This window comes from Elephas maximus, chromosome 3, assembly GCF_024166365.1.
Source record: "Elephas maximus indicus isolate mEleMax1 chromosome 3, mEleMax1 primary haplotype, whole genome shotgun sequence".
NCBI classification, from domain to species: Eukaryota; Metazoa; Chordata; class Mammalia; order Proboscidea; family Elephantidae; genus Elephas; species Elephas maximus.
The window spans coordinates 188,581,130-188,598,090 of NC_064821.1; the positions used below are offsets into that span (position 1 = coordinate 188,581,130).

At 44.2% G+C, this 16,961-nt stretch overlaps 1 long non-coding RNA gene across 6 annotated transcripts in view; it reads right to left on the minus strand.

Annotated features, from left to right (window-relative positions):
• LOC126073658 (uncharacterized) overlaps positions 1–16,961 on the minus strand; it is a 372,441-nt gene that overhangs the window by 21,719 nt on the left and 333,761 nt on the right. The window contains exon 5 of one of the 6 annotated variants that reach the window (XR_007516816.1): positions 13,868–13,896. The exons of 4 other annotated variants lie outside the window; for them this stretch is intronic. This is a non-coding gene — a long non-coding RNA (uncharacterized LOC126073658). Of the gene's footprint in view, positions 1–13,867; positions 13,897–16,961 lie in introns of those variants that run through there. One more of the 6 variants, XR_007516811.1, reaches the window with a different exon arrangement.

Sequence of the window (16,961 nt, forward strand, 5' to 3'; positions counted from 1 at the left end):
ATCTTATGGAAATTCTTTTTGTTTCCATCAATCAAGTTGATCCAAGATAAAAATAATTCGGTTCTCTGAGGACAGAAGAAACTTAAAGAAGACCCAAGTCTCTTCTTTCCTAGTCAGGCATCCCCAGGACTTCACCTGACACAATTTCTAACCCTTTCCTGCCTTTTCTTCCTCCTTGCACTTATGTGCTGGGTGGTTTGGTGGGGCCGATCCAGATAACCATTCCTAATGTGTGTCTGACCGCCAGATTTCCATGGATGGACTCAGAGAGAACTGGTTTCTGTCCAACCTGGTACCATGGAGGCTCCCGTGTTTGCAGTGTTAGTTGTGGTTATGGTTGAGGGAATGGAAGGTTTTTAGTTACTGAAAGTGAGGAAGGTACTGAATGTGTATGCGCCTTTTCTCTCAGGGTATTTAAGTTAGTCATCTAGGCTTCCGATGTTTAACTGAAAAGGAGCACATATGAGAAGCTTCTTTCGACAGGCCTTCTGGTGTTGTTGCTGTTGTTGTTCTCTTAGTCCCAGGAAATATTCCTAATAGCAACAGCAAGAAAAACAGCTCCCTCTCTCTCTCTCCTCTTTCATACCTAAGCCTTGACCCTACCACCTCAAGTAAACAGAACTGGTAATTTCCAATAAAGCAAAAGTAACATATTTGCAGTCTTCTTCCTTACAATCTTAAGCACATGGGCCTGAAGACTCCAAGATATGCCATTTCAGTCATCAGTTACCCCCATGGTAGTCCATAATATCAATGTCTGTAAAAAGAAAGATGGATTCTGTATCTGATAAATAGCAGTCCTCCTCAAAATCCCCCTGGACACTGAGCACCATCAGCACAAAGACATGAAATACCCTGATGTGCTCAGCACTGTAAGTTCAGTGTGCTGGACCCTGGCCTGTAAGGGACAAAATTCAGGGGACGAAGCTAGACAGGCAGGCATCAATCAGACCATAAAGGACCTTACATGTCGTGCTAAGAAATTTGGCCTTTATTTTGTAGGAGACACAAAGCCAGAGAAGGATTTTAATCAGGGAGAGTGAAATCTGTGATTATGAGAGCTTACTTTAATCATAGTGTGGACAATGGAAAAGGTGAGGCTGGAGCACAAGGAGGTTAGTGGGCTAGCATCAAAATCCATCTGAGAACTGACAAAGATCAACACAGGCAGAATAAGTGGGAATGGGAAGAGTAGGTCAGAGTCCAGGACCACGGAATATATAGTAAAACTGGACACTAACGCAATCTACTTTGACTCTACCAACACCACTACACAGGTCTCAAAAAGTATATGAGATGTTCACTGCTGCCAATTTAATTCCAGCTCATACTGGCTTCATAGGACAGAGCAGAACTACACTTGAGGTTTGGTTCTAAATCATAGACGCACCATAGGACAGATTAGAACTGCCCTTGAGTTTTCCAAGTCTGCAGTCTTTATGGAAGTAGACTGCCATTTCTCCTACAGAGGGTCCGATGGGTTAGAACTGCCCACCTTTTGATTAGCAGCCCAACACCTAATCACTTCCCCATCAGGGCTGCTTATATGAGATATACAGAACCTTAATAACTGTGGCATGCCATATTACAGCCAGTGATGTGAAAGAAAAACAAGTGGCCATCTCTTATGGAAAGAGAAAAGAAAAACCCTGAACTCTGTAGGGTAAATTTGAAAATTGCAGGGAGTTATTTGGATATTAAAACCATGTAATTTGGTGTTACAACTGTTAACAATGAGAGATTGAGAGTGGACTTTGGCAGCTACTGTGCTACTAACAGAATAATTTATTACTCTTAGACAGCAGGAATTGAAAATAGAACATCTCAATCATGCCATCTACTCAACACATCATTTTTTGGGTTTACTATTCGTCAGACACCTGTTCAGATACTGGGCATGGGAATGGAGGAAAAGTAAAGAAAGGTTCCTGTCCTCAGGGATCATATGTTCTCATGGCAGATATATGCCAAAATAATATAAACTGACAAATAAATAAAATAATTACAAATTATAATAATGTTTTTCCTATGGCATTGTCTTCAGGACCAAGGACTATTTATTCCCTCTACCATAATAATATTAAAAAAAAATTTAAGAAGATTCAGCATAAATTCCATCCTACCCAATTGTAGTTTGCTGAGGATGATATGTAGATTTTAAAAACGACTTTGACCTAATGTTTCCTAGGACATATTCAACAGAATACTCCAAGTTGACCACAAATGCTTCTATGATCCTATGAGTAAAGGAAAAGCTATATTCCAAATCACCATCTTATATCTCTGAGCAATGACTTGGGAAAAGAGGAATCTGCTTTACACTTCAACAAATAATATTACTAGGACACATTATCTGAGATAACAATTAACATCCACCCAAAAGAGGACTTCTTCCACCGACTGGGGAACCAGAGTGTTAGCCTGTTAAATGGGTACCACGAGTATTGTTGGAAACGTTCAGGTTCACAGGAGGACGGACCCCTTAGTTCAAAGGACTCAATGCAGTGCCTGGGCTTTACTGCTGTTGTTGTTGTTGTTGTTGTTAGTTGCCCTCATGTTGGTTCTGACTCATAGCAACCCATGCACAACAGAGTGAAACACTGCCCGGTCCTGCGCCATCCTTACATTCGTTTTTATGCTTGAGCTCATTGTTACAGCCACTGTGTCAATCCACCTCGTTGAGGGTCTTCCTCTTTTCTGCTGACCTTCTACTCTGACGACATGTCCAAATTATGTAAGACGCAGTCTCGCCATCCTTGCCTCTAAGGAGCATTCTGGTTACACTTCTTCCAAGACAGATTTGTTCGTTTTTTTGGCAGTCCATGGTACATTCAATATTCTTCGCCACCACCAGAATTCAAAGGCGTCAACTCTTCTTTGGTCTTCGTTATTCATTGTCCAGCTTTCACATGCACATGATGTGATTGAAAATACCATGGCTTGCGGCAGGAGCACCTTAGTCTTCAGGGTGACATCTTTGCTCTTCAACACTTTGAAGAAGTCCTTTGCAGCAGATTTGCCCAATGCAATGCGTCTTTTGATTTCTTGACTGCTGCTTCCATGGATATTGATTGTGGACACAAATAAAATGAAATCCCTGACAACTTCAATCCTTTCTCCGTTTATCATGATGTTGCTCATTGGTCCAGTTGTGAGGATTTTTGTTTTCTTTATGTTGAGGCGCGATCCATATTGAAGGCTGTGCTCTTTGATCTTCATTAATAAGTGCTTCAAGTCCTCTTCACCTTCAGCAAGCAAGGTTGTGTCATCTGCATAACACAGGTTATTAATGAGTCTTCCTCCAATCCTGATGCCCCACTTTTCTTCATACAGTCCAGCTTCTCCTATTATTTGTTCAGCATACAGGTTAAATAGGTATGGTGAAAGAACACAACACTGACACACACCTTTCTTGACTTTAAACCAATCTGTATCCCCTTGTTCTGTCCGAACAACTGCCTATTGATCTGTGCGAAAATTCCTCATAAGCACAATTAAGTGTTCTGGAATTCCCATACTTCACAACACTGTCCATAATTTGTTATCATCCACACAGTCAAATGCCTTTGCATAATCAATAACACACAGGTAAACATCCTTCTGGTATTCTCTGCTTTCAGCCAGGATCCATCTGACATCAGCAATGATATCCCTGGTTCCACGACCTCTTCTGAAACTGGCCTGAATTTCTGGCATTTCCCTATCGATATCCTGCTGCAGCCTCTTCTGAATGATCTTCAGCAAAATTTGGTTGCCTGTGATGTTAAAGATATTGTTCTATAATTTTCACATTTGTTTGGACCACCTTTCTTGGAAATAGGCATAAATATGGAACTCTTCCAGTCAGTTGGCCAGGAAGCTGTCTTCCATATTTCTTGGCATTGATGAGTGAGCACCTCCAGCGCTTCATCTGTTTGCTGTAACATCTCAATCGATATTCTATCAATTCCTGGAGCCTTCCTCTCCGCTAGTGCCTTCAGAGCAGCTTGGACTTCTTCCTTCAGTACCATTGGTTCCCGATCATATGCCACCTCTTGAAAGGTTGAATATTGATTAGTTCTTTTTGGTATAATGACTCTGTGTATTCCTTCCATCTTCTTTTGATGCTTCCTGCGTCGTTTAATATTTTCCCCATGGAATCCTTTACTATTGCAACTTGAGGTTTGAGTTTTTTCTTCAGTTCTTTCATTTTGAGAAAAGCCTAACGTGTTCTTTCCTTCTGGTTTTCCATCTCCAGCTCTTTGCACATGTTATTATAATACTTTGTCTTCTCAAGAGGCCCTTTGAAATCTTCTGTTCAGTTCTTTTACTTCGTCAATTCTTCCTTTTGCTTTAGCTGCCCGATGCTCAAGAGTAAGTTTCAGAGTCTTCTCTGATATCCATCTTGGTCTTTTCTTTCTTTCCTGTCTTCTCAGTGACCTCTTGCTTTCTTCATGGATGATGTCCTTGATGTCATTCCACACCTCGTCTGGTCTTCTGTCGCTAGTGTTCAAATGTGTCAAATCTATTCTTGACATGGTCTCTAAATTCAGCTGGGATATATTCAAGTTCATATTTTGGCTCTCGTGAACTTCTGATTTTCTTCAGTTTCAGCTTGAATTTACATATGAGCAATTGATGATCTGTTCCACAGTCAGCCCCGGGCCTTCTTATGACTGATGACATTGAGCTTTTCCATCGTTTCTTTCCACAGATGTAGTCAATTTGTTTTCTGTGCATTCCATCTGGCGAAGTCCACGTGTATAGTCACCGTTTATGTTGGTGAAGAAGGTATTTGTAATGAAGAAGTCGTTGGTCATGCAAACTCCTATCATTCTATCTCCAGCATTGTTCCTATCACCAAGGCCGTGTTTTACAACTACTCCTACTTCTTCTTTGTTTCCAACTTTCGCATTCCAATCGCTAGTGATTACCAATGCATCTTGATTGCATGTTCCATCGATTTCAGACTGTAGCTTCTAAAAAAATCTATTTCTTCATCTTTGGCACTAGTGGTTGGTGCCTAAATTTGAATATTAGTCATATTAACTGGTCTTCCTTGTAGGCCTATGGATATTATCCTATCACTGACAGCGTTGTACTTCAGGATAGATCTTGAAACTTTCTTTTTGACGATGAATGGAACACCATTCCTCTTTAAATTGTCATTCCCAGCATAGTAGACTATATGATTGTGCGATTGAAATGGCCAATACCAGTCCATTTCTGCTCACTAATGCCTAGGATATCGATGTTTATGCATTCCATTTCAGTTTTGATGATTTCCGATGTTCCTAGATTCATACTTCATACATTCCAGCTTCCGATTATTAATGGATGTTTGCAACTTTTTCTTCTCATTTTGAGTCGTGCCACATCAGAAATGAAGGTCCCGAAATCTTTACTCCATCCATGTCATTAAGGTCAACTCTACTTTGTGGAGGCAGCTCTTCCCCAGTCATCTTTTGGGTGCCTTCCAACCTGGGAGGGTCATCTTCCAGCACTATATCAGACAGTGTTCCGCTGCTATTCATAAGGTTTTCACTGGCTAATGCTTTTCAGAAGTAGACTGCTGGGTCCTTCTTCCTAGTCTGTCTTAGTCTGGAAGCTCAGCTGAAAACTGTCCTCCATGGGTGACCCTGCTGGTACCTGAATACCGATGGCATAGCTTCCAGCATCACAGCAACACACATGCCCCCACAGTACGACAAACTGACAAACTGACAGATAATGCTGTAGCATTTTCTATTTTGAAAGGGCAGTCTGGGAATTGCTATCTCCAAGCTTCACTGCAGTTGTGCCTTGACAGAGCTGCTCCTTCATCCTATATCACACAGGAGTACATGGGAAGTTTAGTACAGCAGAGAGCTTCCTTTGTAGAACAAGAGAGGCATGAGTATGAATAGGGCAGATTAACCAGTAAGCAAGGTACATGTGAACTTAACCGTGTTTACTTACTAATCTGTAGTGCACAGTTTCACCTGTTTTTCATCACAAAACAGATGAAATTATGCACCACAGAAGAGTAAGCACAAGTAAGCCTATGCATACTTTGCTTATTGGGTAATCTGTACCTAGTATGAATCCTATAGCTACTATTTATTAATCATGTGACTCTTAAGGAAGCTATTGAAACTTTCCGAGCCTCACTGTCCTTCCTTATCTATATAACTGAATAATAATTCTACCTTCTTCACAATGGGAATTAATTAAGCCAGTGAGTATAAAGTGCTTAGTACACTTGCTATGTTTGAGGCCATTTTTGTAGCTATTGTGTCAGTCCATTGCATTGAAGATCTTCCTCTTTTTCCCTGATCCTCTTGTTGGCCGACAGCCCCAGCAAGGAAAGACCCTCACTGTGCATCTTGGGAGATAATCCGAAGAACTGACACACAGCCCTTTCCAGATTCATACATTAAGGGGAAATTACCGACAAGAGCAAGCAGCTGCTCTCCAGTGGCGGCCAGCTGGAGTATTTTCTGCAACCACCTAACAAGGGACCCAGGCTTATATACCATTCCAGCTCGGACCAAGGCTCATTGTTTTTCCTCTCATGTCCTTGGGCAGTCAGTGGTCCCAGGGACTTCACATCCAGGTCCAGATGTTTTCTTTCTTGTTGCTAAGGCATTCTTCAGCCTTGGCCCTTGGCCCAGTCGTGCCATTCCCAACCTTTTACCAAAGCCCCAGTCCATCCCGAATTCATCCCCAGCATGCTTTGGGGAAGAGCAAAGTTTATTCCATTAGAGAGGGGGTGTATAAGCTGAATAGCATTACCTTACAATCCACCCGTGTATACCCTCCCAATGTCCTTACAATCTTACCGCCCCCTCTTCTGCAATAGCCCCTGGGCTTGGGAAGCAAAGAAGCATTGCAAAACCAGATGACATGCTTAGTATAACCAGCAACACAGGAGAAGACTTAGTAATATGAGTCCCAATATCATCCAGAAGCCTGTCCGCCAGGCAGACGGGAGGGATTCCAGCCAGCTGGAAACAGGGTCAGTGGTGTCACATTTGATAGAAGGGATGTATTGCTGCAAGTCCTGCAGAACCAAAGACACATTTTAGAGGCACCAGTGGTATACATGCAACATTCAATTTTTATTGTGGCACAGGTGCCTCCCTGAGTGGCGGTCAGGATGTCAATGGCCATCCTACTCTGAATGATGACCTTCTGTATTTGTTGAGTCTCCCCATTCAGAAGGATGATAGCCAACCTGGTGCTGTTAAGTGCAGCTGTGGTATGCCTAGCTATTCCTCTATATGCCACTCCACATGTGTAGTGGTGGCCTGGGGCAAGAACTGGGAAAAGGGGCCAAACTACCATGATGTGCACTGGTATCTGTGCTGGGCTGTTAGAGTTTCCCAATTGCTGGAAACACTTGGAAGGGTGGTGTAAACAATAGCAGTGATGTACAGCCACCCCCAGGTGTAGTGCCCCACCCAGTTGTAGGGCAGTTATGGCCCCCCATGCAAGCCACACATCCAAAGCCACCCCTTAGGCAATGGGTATGCCCCTGCCCCTAGACTTTGCTTTTACTTCCTTATCCAACTATTGGCAACAACTAGCAGGATTCTAGCTCACTGTTGTCGGGGATCCAACCCATCACTCTGAGGGGAAAAGAGGTATTAGTCCTCTTCCGATGTTCCCAGTAAAGGAGAACTTGACCCTTTATAAGAACTGGCTTCCACTTTCAGTAGGGTATTATACACTGTGCATGACTTTCTCCAACATGCTGTACCTCTTTTCTGCTTCTCACTACAACTGAGATCAAAATCCCAGTGGTAATCTCTTATTGCTTTGCCGTTGCCACAGGCCCTACCCATACCCATCGGGGTAACAGGCTATGTCCAATTGCCACGGCTGACCTTGTATTAACTCTCCTATAGCCTGTATTTGTTTTACAGTGACCTTTGCCTGCTGGAAGGCCTCCTCTTCCTTTGTCTTTCAGTCCCACATTGCTCCTTTTTTCACAGTCTCTGTCTCTCTTCTTATACCCTCACATTCTAGAACTCCCCCCAATTTCATTCTCCCTCCCTTTCTTCACTAACCTATATAGGGGACGTTGGGTGTGGGGTACATGGGATATGAAGGGGTGCTTGTACTCCAGGAACCAGGCAATTGCCTGTAGCTACTTCACAATTTCCTCACGGGAGTAGGCTTGGACTTTATCTATCACTGCTTCAGGCATCACTTGCGTCGTCCCCAACCAGATAACACCCAAGTATTTGACCAACAAACCAGGCCCCTGCGGTTTTCCATTGTTCACTGTCCATTCCCACTACTGAAGGTGCGTGACTACCTTACAAGACACAGTTTGTAAAGAAGCAAATGAGTCAGAGGTCAGCATGACATCATCAATATAGTGGAAGATGGCCACCTAGCATGGGGACTCCACTGCTTGAGACCAGTGGAAACAATGCCATAGTGTATGGTGGGACTATGCAGGTACCCTTTTGGGAACACAGTGAAAGTCCACTGCCTCACCTCCCAACTGAAGGCAAACTGGTCCTGGCTGTCTGAATGTAGAGGGATCCTAAAGAAAGAATTAGCCAAGTCAAGCACAAAGTGGTAAGTGCCCAGTGCCTCCCCTTTTGCACCATCATCTGTGCGATGTTGGATAGCTCTAAACAAGGGGGAGCACCTTATTCAATTCCCAGTAGTTTCCTGTCGTTTTCCAGGAGCCACCCAGCTTGCACATTGGCTAGACAGGACTACTGAAGGGGCTCTTGGCAGGAATCAGAATCCCCACTGGGTGTAGCTCCTGCATGGCCTCAATGATTTCTTGGTGCCCACCAGGAAGGCAGTACTGCTTAAGGGCCCTGACCCAAGCTGAGGAGTGCAACTGCACAGGGGACCATTTAATATTACCTTGTACTACAGCTTTTATGGCTCTCACTTGCAGGTGGAACTCACCAGAGGTCTACAGCCCCAGCCTCAAAAAGATATCCCTGCCCAGAATGTATCCCAGTATCCGGGCTAGTTATCTTTGTAGGCCTTTGGAGGTAGCCTTCCAATCTGCATCACTAGTTTGCCTTGGCACGCCCTGACAGCCCCAGCTGCGTACCCATCAATAGCTGTTAGTGGGGATCCAGTGTATGATCATTTCAATGTGTGGCCTCAGGTCCCCTGACACCCAGCAAAGGGATTCCTACACCTGTGGTGCACCTTGGCCACACCCCTAGTCAAAGGGAGAGGGACACTCCCACCCCTCAGTGGGGGGAGCCTTGGGGTTGGCCTCTTATGGGCTCTGGTCAGTGCCTTTGTGGATCCCAGATCTTTTGTCAGGAACAATTCTACACCAAAGAAACACATTTTATAGAATAGACAGTTTGATAGAACATATGGCACAAATAAGAAATGCCCTTGCAAGGAATTGCTCCATTGACACCCCAGACTGCTTTTCTGAGATGGATGGTCCAGGCTGGGGTTGTCTTGTGCCCTCCCATTAGCCATTTAAACCTATCTGTTGAAGTATTCAATTGCACCTATGTCTTGGAGTAATAGAGTGTGAAGAGTTCCTTCAAGATCCAGTGGAAGCCTCTGTGTAAGATAAAAAGCCCCAGTGTGATTTACCTTCGGAGAACCCCCTGGCCTGTTGGCTTGGGAATCTGCCCCTGCACAGGTTTTATCCTTGGCTGGGGTCTGGTAGATGGGTCAGCTTTCCTGTGCTAGACAGCATTTTCTGATGACAGTGGCAGTTCACGCATGGAGGCCCAGTCTATGAGGGTGTTTTGAGTCTCCATGGACGGTCCTCTGTTAAATCCAGAATGTGGTCGATTGCACATCTCTTTACTCTGGAGCAGACAATGCTTCAGCCTCTGCAGTCAGCTGGTTAAAAACAGTCTGTTCGTTGGCTGTTTCCCACTCTCAATATAGAGGCTTTTCTGAAGACAATCCACCCAACTAACAAAAATTCTCAGGAGCAGAACTGATTTTGTTATATATATATATTTTTTTGTCCAGATGTTTCATCTCCGTAGGGGCTTGCTTTATATGTCAATCCGAAGGTTGTTAGTGGTCAGATTGAATGGTCAAATGAATTAGCTATAACCCACATCACAGTGTCCTTGTGCCCCTCTAAAAACGGCCCTAACTGTTGCAATTCCTATCAGGACTTGGAGGCAAAAGTTTACAAAGATGTGCATTAATATATAAACATTATCAGTACATACACTAAGGATTTGTAGGGGGCCCAAGGGACTTACCCATAGTCAGGCTGGGATAAGTGTCTCAATGATAGTGACCTCAGACCCAAAGTATACCTCACTGGACTTTAATTGTAACATAAGGCCTTTGCTCCTTGCTGTTGCAGAGAAATTAGACTTAATTTTCGATCTTAATGATTTCTGAAAGAAGATCTGGGAAAACTTGGAAGAGCCCTCACTCATTTGTGGAGCCAGGCCTCCACCACACCAAGTGCAAGCATGGGTCCCACTCAGTTGCCTGGTAACCTGGAAGTGGGCCCCCCTCTCTTAGTTTTCCCCTTACCATTACAGCTTCAGCTGTGTGGCTGTTCAGTTATCCTGGCCGGGGCAGCTATCAGAGAATTCTGAGATCTCTCAAAGGTTGCTCAACACAAGCTACATTGAAGGGCTTTTTACTCCTTTTTTCCCTGCTGTTTTAACTCTTACTTTGCACTGAGTGTTACAGGGTGTTCTCAGCACCAGGGACCTGTTTAGCCCCTCCAACTAGCTGCGGTTCCATGCTCTACCAACTGAGCTACCCAGGCTTCGCTGGCCACCCGGGATTTCTCCCACAGAAAATCATATGGGGCAGACCTCCCCACATAGAGTTCGCTGGCCACCCTGAGATTTCCTCCTAAGATGCCTCTTGCTTCCACAAATGGGACAGTAATGTTTCAGTGGAGGAGGAACATGCTGCGGACAAATCCTCCAGTTGCCCCTCTGCTTCCAGCTCCCTAATTAGGGCCCCAGTGGCTGACTCCGCATCAGACGCCCCTCTCAATGCTGCCAGTAGAAGCCACCCCACAGAAGCCACCTCAGCAGGGCAATCTGGCTTTTGCTTTGGGGCCTCCCATGAATATCTCCATGCCCACAACAGCGGCCAAGCAACTCCCACAACAAAAACAGGAACGGCCTTCTTTTCTTTCTCAGCTCCCAAAGACTTGTGTAACTGCAACAATCTCTTTGGCATTTTCAGGGTGTCCCCGTACTCACGCACAGGTCCCCAGGCATCAACAGCCTGGGCTAGTGGTTCCAGGGCACGCATCCCTGGCCACCATGGGATGACCCCGCATTTCCCCACACATCTGGGAAGGCATGGTGTGCCCTTCAGATCCTGCCAACTACATCACTTGTCGTGGGAGAGCCCCAGCAAGGAAAGACCCTCACTGTGCATCCTGGCAGATAATCTGAAGAACTGACACGCAGCCCTTTCCAGATTCATATGTTATGGGAAACTTACTGACGAGGGCTAGCAGCTGTTCTCCAGTGGCGGCCGGCTGGAGTATTTTCTGAAACCACCTAGAAAGGGACCCAAGCTTCCATACATTCCAGCTGGGACCAAGGCTCATTGTTTTTCCTCTCACGTCTTTGGGCAGTCAGTGTTCCCAGGGACTTCACATCCAGGCCCAGATGTTTTCCTTCTTCTTCAGCCTTGGCCACTGGCCCAGTCATGCCACTCCCGGCCTTTTACAGTAGCCCGAGTCCATCCCGAATTCATCCCCAGCATGCTTCAGGGCAGAGCAAAGCTGACTCCATTAGAGAGGGGATGCATACAGCTGAATAGCATTACCCTAACCTCTACTTTACCAACCATGATTTCCTTCCCCAGGGACTGGTCCCTCCTGATAACTGTCCAAAGTACATGAGCTAAATTCTTGCCATCCTCGCTTCTAAGAAGCATTCAGACTGTACTTCTTCCAAACTATACTTTTTAGAGATGCTTATATTGGTGTTAAAAAAAAAAAAAAAAGAAAGAAAAAAATAGCAACAAAGTGATTACATTAAGTGTCGGGCTAGTGGTTACCTCTAGTGGTGAAGAAAATACAGGGTCTTTTGAAGGGTTGGTAATAATTTTCTTTCTTGACTTTGCGTTTACTTACATGAGTGTGCTACTTAGAACTATTGACCACGTAAGCACAAGTTTATCAACTTTCTGAGTATGTTGGTTATGTTTCACCAAAAAAAAAAAAAAAAAAACAAACTAATGACGTTTGTTTGTTTTCCTTAAGAACAATATAGAAAATATATATATAAAAAAAAAAAGCTGTCAACAATATTAAACTAGAGTCCTTTTCAAGCATTTACCATTAATGACAATCACTTGGAGTCATTCCCTGTAGCCTGTATAAACTCAACCCTTTAACATTCTTTTTAGAGTTTGGACCACAAGTACAAAATTCCCTATGTAGTTTGGCCAGCTATAATGTGATGAGAATTAATAGATTAAATTTCCCTTTAAGACAGGAAAACTAACAGAAGTACTTTTCATTTGGTCACCTCTCAAAATAAGCTTTTATTTTGTAAGAGTTTTAATTTATTCCTCAGTTCTTTTCATTTCTTCGTAATAGCTTTAAACAAACATATGGACTATTAGTCAAAATGCTACACAAAGGAAAATACATAAGATAGTAGAAAATTAACAAAAAACTTTTAGCATTTGACCATCAGGCTGATACAGCTGACAAACCTTGGATGAATACCAAAATTATTACTATGTCCTACAGACCCAATACCTCTAACCTCATTTGCTGACACTCTCATCTTCATTGCTGTTGTTTTACTGCTATATTTTTCTGCCTTTGACATTGCTATTTCCTCTTATTGGAACAATCTATCCTAGATCTACCCATGGCTCACTCTTCTGTTCATTCATGTCTCTTCCCAAAAAATCACTTTGGAAGACCCTTTCTAAAAAATATTCTCTCAAGTACACCTCATATGTGCCACTCTCAGTTTTCCTCCATGTCCCTATGCAGTGCTCTCATTTCTTATACTTAAATACAATGACTCTGTCTGGTCTCCAGTATCTCTATCTTCAGCTTGTCAAATATTGCCTAGCATATAATAGGCAAATAGAAAATATTTGTGAATCAGTTAATTAATATCTATGAATATACTGAGCTGAAGACATCCTTTCCTATATTTTACAGAGGAGGAAATAATACCTGAGGTAGTTGAAGTAACTTTTTAAGGTCACACATTGTATAAAGTTGTTGAAATGGGTTTAAAACCACTAAAATAATTCTTTGATATACCCAATCTAAAAGGCACATCTCAAGCACGGCTGAATTCAATGATAGGAAAGCCTGAATCTAAGACTTCAATTCATCTGATGGACATTCATCTGATGTAGTTGAAGGAAGAGTGCAAAAATGCAAAATGAAAACAACCCATGTAGGCTCAACCACGAAACATGTATTTTATTGAAGAAGCAGAAATAGGAAACAATTCTTTATAGGATAGAGATCACTGCCTAAATTAGATCACAGATAGATGCCAAAAAGAGATGAGGCAATCTTCAATGCAAGAATGTCGACCTTGATCGTGTCCCTCATTTTCCAGCGACATGGTATCAACTTTAGGATCTAAGCCTTTTCTCTGTCAGCTCTCATCTCAAGAGGAAGGCTAGGGAAGATGCAGTCTGTCACCATGCTGAGGGAGGAAGATGGAGTCCAGTGACTGGGAAGAGCCACTGGATCTCATCGTTTCATGATTCTGGTGAATTCTAGTTTTGTTACTTGCTCCTGGGTACTCAATTCTGCTGGCATCGCTGGGGAGGGCACTGCACAGGTGGGCATGGCTGAGGGCAAGGTACAGGTGGGCATGGCTCTGGGCACTTAGGAGGTGGGCATGGCTCAGGGCACTTAGGTGGGCACACCACAGGAGGTGGCAGGCAGGGCTGCTTGCACTGCTGATGATAGTAAGACATCTTTCCTGAGTCTCTGGGAATCTGAAAAATGAACAGATGACAGTGTTTAGTGTAGTAACACTCTTGCTGGCTAAGCAAGTCACTATCCTTCAAATGAGCTCGGTCAATATTCCTCAAGTCTCCAACAAAATCTTCATAACTGTGTAGCTTTTGCCTCTTCCCTTTTAGCATCGTTTCCTGTTATGCATTGAATTGTGTTTCCCAAAAATATGTTGGAATTTTCACCCGTATACTTATGGTGGAAACCCTGTTGGCATAGTGTATAAGAGCTGCAGCCATTAATCAAAAAGTTGGCAGTTCAAATCCGCCAGGCACTCCTTGGAAACTCTGTGGGACAATTCTCTGTCCTATAGGGTCACTGGGAGTCAGGATCCACCGATGAGCAACTGGTTATACCTATGGTTGTAGTCCTATTTGGAAATAGGGTTTTCTTTGTCATGTTAATTAAAGCATACCTGAGTGGAATAGGTTCTAAATCTAATCACTAATCACTTCTGAACTTTAATAAAGATCAGATTAGACACACAGATGCATACACATGGAAAGACAGACATCATGTGAGAATCATCTACAAGTCAAGCAATCAAGGAATACCCAGCCCTACCAAAAAAGGAAGGAATCAACAGGGCTGAGACCATGTTTTGGACTTAGCCTCCAGAACGGAGAGAATATAAATTAAGAGACTAAGAGACTTCCCATCATCTCTTATTCTTTTTTGGCATTTTTCTCATTCTGCCATTTCTAAAAACAGAAATAGATCCTATATTGAGGCAGCCTTATGATGTGGCTGAATTTTAATGTTATCCAGAGAAAGGATACTCAACTGGCTAAACTTCTGAGCAATGTCAAAACAAATTGCTACGAACATCATCTGCTATGACACCCTGACTGAGAGTCTAACTGATCTTGCCATGAGTTTTTCAAGAAGAATTGCAAAAGCTCAGATGCAGCTATAAGGGTAGTACCTAGAGAAACAAATCTTTGGAAAAAAATTGAAATATGGGAGAGGACTTTGTTTCATACTCCTTATTCTTCTTCCTATGAGGCTGTCCCTTTAACTTCATTTCCCACATGAACCTCAAGATAGCTCACCAAAGAGCAGCTAAAATATCACATAATTATACCTGCCTCCCACAAAATTCATCACCTTTATTTCCACAAAGCTTAAGCATTATTTTCTAAAACAAAAGCCCTTTCTACCTCCAGTTAAAATCCTTATACTGCCCAATTGCCCCAAAATGCATTTCAAGTCTTGTACTCACCACAGTCTCAAAGCTGGTGCCCAGATGAGTGTCAACAGGATGGCAGCAGAGTGGTGGAGTGTCCTTTTATAAGAACCAGCCAACACTTTAAACAGGAGGTGGGATGATGCACTATTTCTCAACCAGAATGCCATCTGCAAGGCGGGGCCAAGATGGCGGACTAGGTAGATGCTACCTCGGGTCCCTCTTGCAACAAAGACTCGGAAAAACAAGTGAATCGATCACATACATAACAATCTACGAACGCTGAGCAACAAACACAGATTTAGAGATGGAGAACAAACAAATACGGGGAAGCAGTGACTGTTTTCGGAGCCTGGAGCCAGAGTCCCAATCAGGTAACCTTGGCACCGGGCTTAGGTCTGGGCCCAGGGGAGTTGAACTCAAAAATCTTGTGACAGCACTAACAAGGGGTGCAGCCCTACCCCCCTGAACTGACCCCGGGAGGGGGCCCTGCCGTCGCACGGGTGGCGTGGTGACGCGGCTGGTGGGAGAAGTCCTCGGGAGGCAGTGACTGGTTTTGGAGCCAGGAGTGCATCGTCCCAGCCGGGGAACCTTGGCGCCAGGCTTTTGACTGGGCACTATCACGGGGCAAGCACGGGGCACAGCCCTACTCTCCTGAACTAACCCTGGGAGGGGGCCCAGCCAGTCCGTGGGAGCGGCTCAGCGACGCGGCTGGAGGGACGAGAAGTCTCCGGGAAGCAGCGACTGATTTTGAAGCCGGAAGTGCAGCTTCTCAGCAGGGGTACCTTGACGCTGGGCTTTGGATTGGGAGCTGAAGATCTGGCCGCGGCTTCAGCTGGCCAGACCCCTGGGGGCAATCTCCACACAGCCAGCACACATAGGCGACATGCCCGTCGGGAATCTCAGATAAAATAGTCATTCCAAGCAAGACAAGCAACTTTGGCTACATTCCGAGGTGCTACTCTCCTATTTCTCTGAACCCTCCCCCACCCTCCCCAGGCGGCTTCATTAACATTGGAATTTCCCGAGCCAGAGGGAGAACGGCTCTGGCTCCGCGGCGGCTTTGCTTGCTCCCCCCCTTTTTTTTTTTGGTCTTTTCCTAACCCATTCTTCCGACCTGAGAGAAGGAACCACAAAAAACCCAGGGACCAAAAATCCATCCCTAATTGGACTAAAAACACAGAACCAGCTACAGCCAAGCATATATGATCCAAATCTCAGACTTTCATCCTTACAGGGAACAAGGTGGCGGTTATAATCCAAAGGTAGTTCTGATAGGGATCTGACTGTATTTTTTTTAGTGGATTTTCTGGAAAAACAAGTTTCCCAGGTCTGATATCTCTGCTTATACAACAGAGCCCTAACTGACCCACAACAGGGAAAAGAGGGCTGAAGCTCCCCCCAGACCACCTAGCCTCTTGCCTTAGGGGTCTAAGGAGGGTGACAACTACCAATCTGTAGAGGTACTTGCATTGGGGGCCTAAGGTACAGCTGCAGTGCCCTCCCACCAAGGTGCTATAGGAATAGAGACACACCTACCTCACTGACACTTGGGGGAAGCCTGTAAGCATCCTGCCCCCCCGGAGGGTGAACCCCAGCTGGTAATAGAATCTGGTGCACACAACTATCACCACTACTTCTCAAGGTGGATAGGTGTTAGGGTGCAGCACACACTTGATTACCCAAAATCAGATTCTACTCAAGAATAGTGAATAGACTCAGGCATATATATCTGGCAACAGCCCAAACCAGCTGGTAATAGGTCATAAGTAAGTCAAGGGATACAACAAACAAGACAGCACAATCTAATAGCCCATCCACGTATATTGAAATAAAACAAAACAAGATAAGACTCAGTGA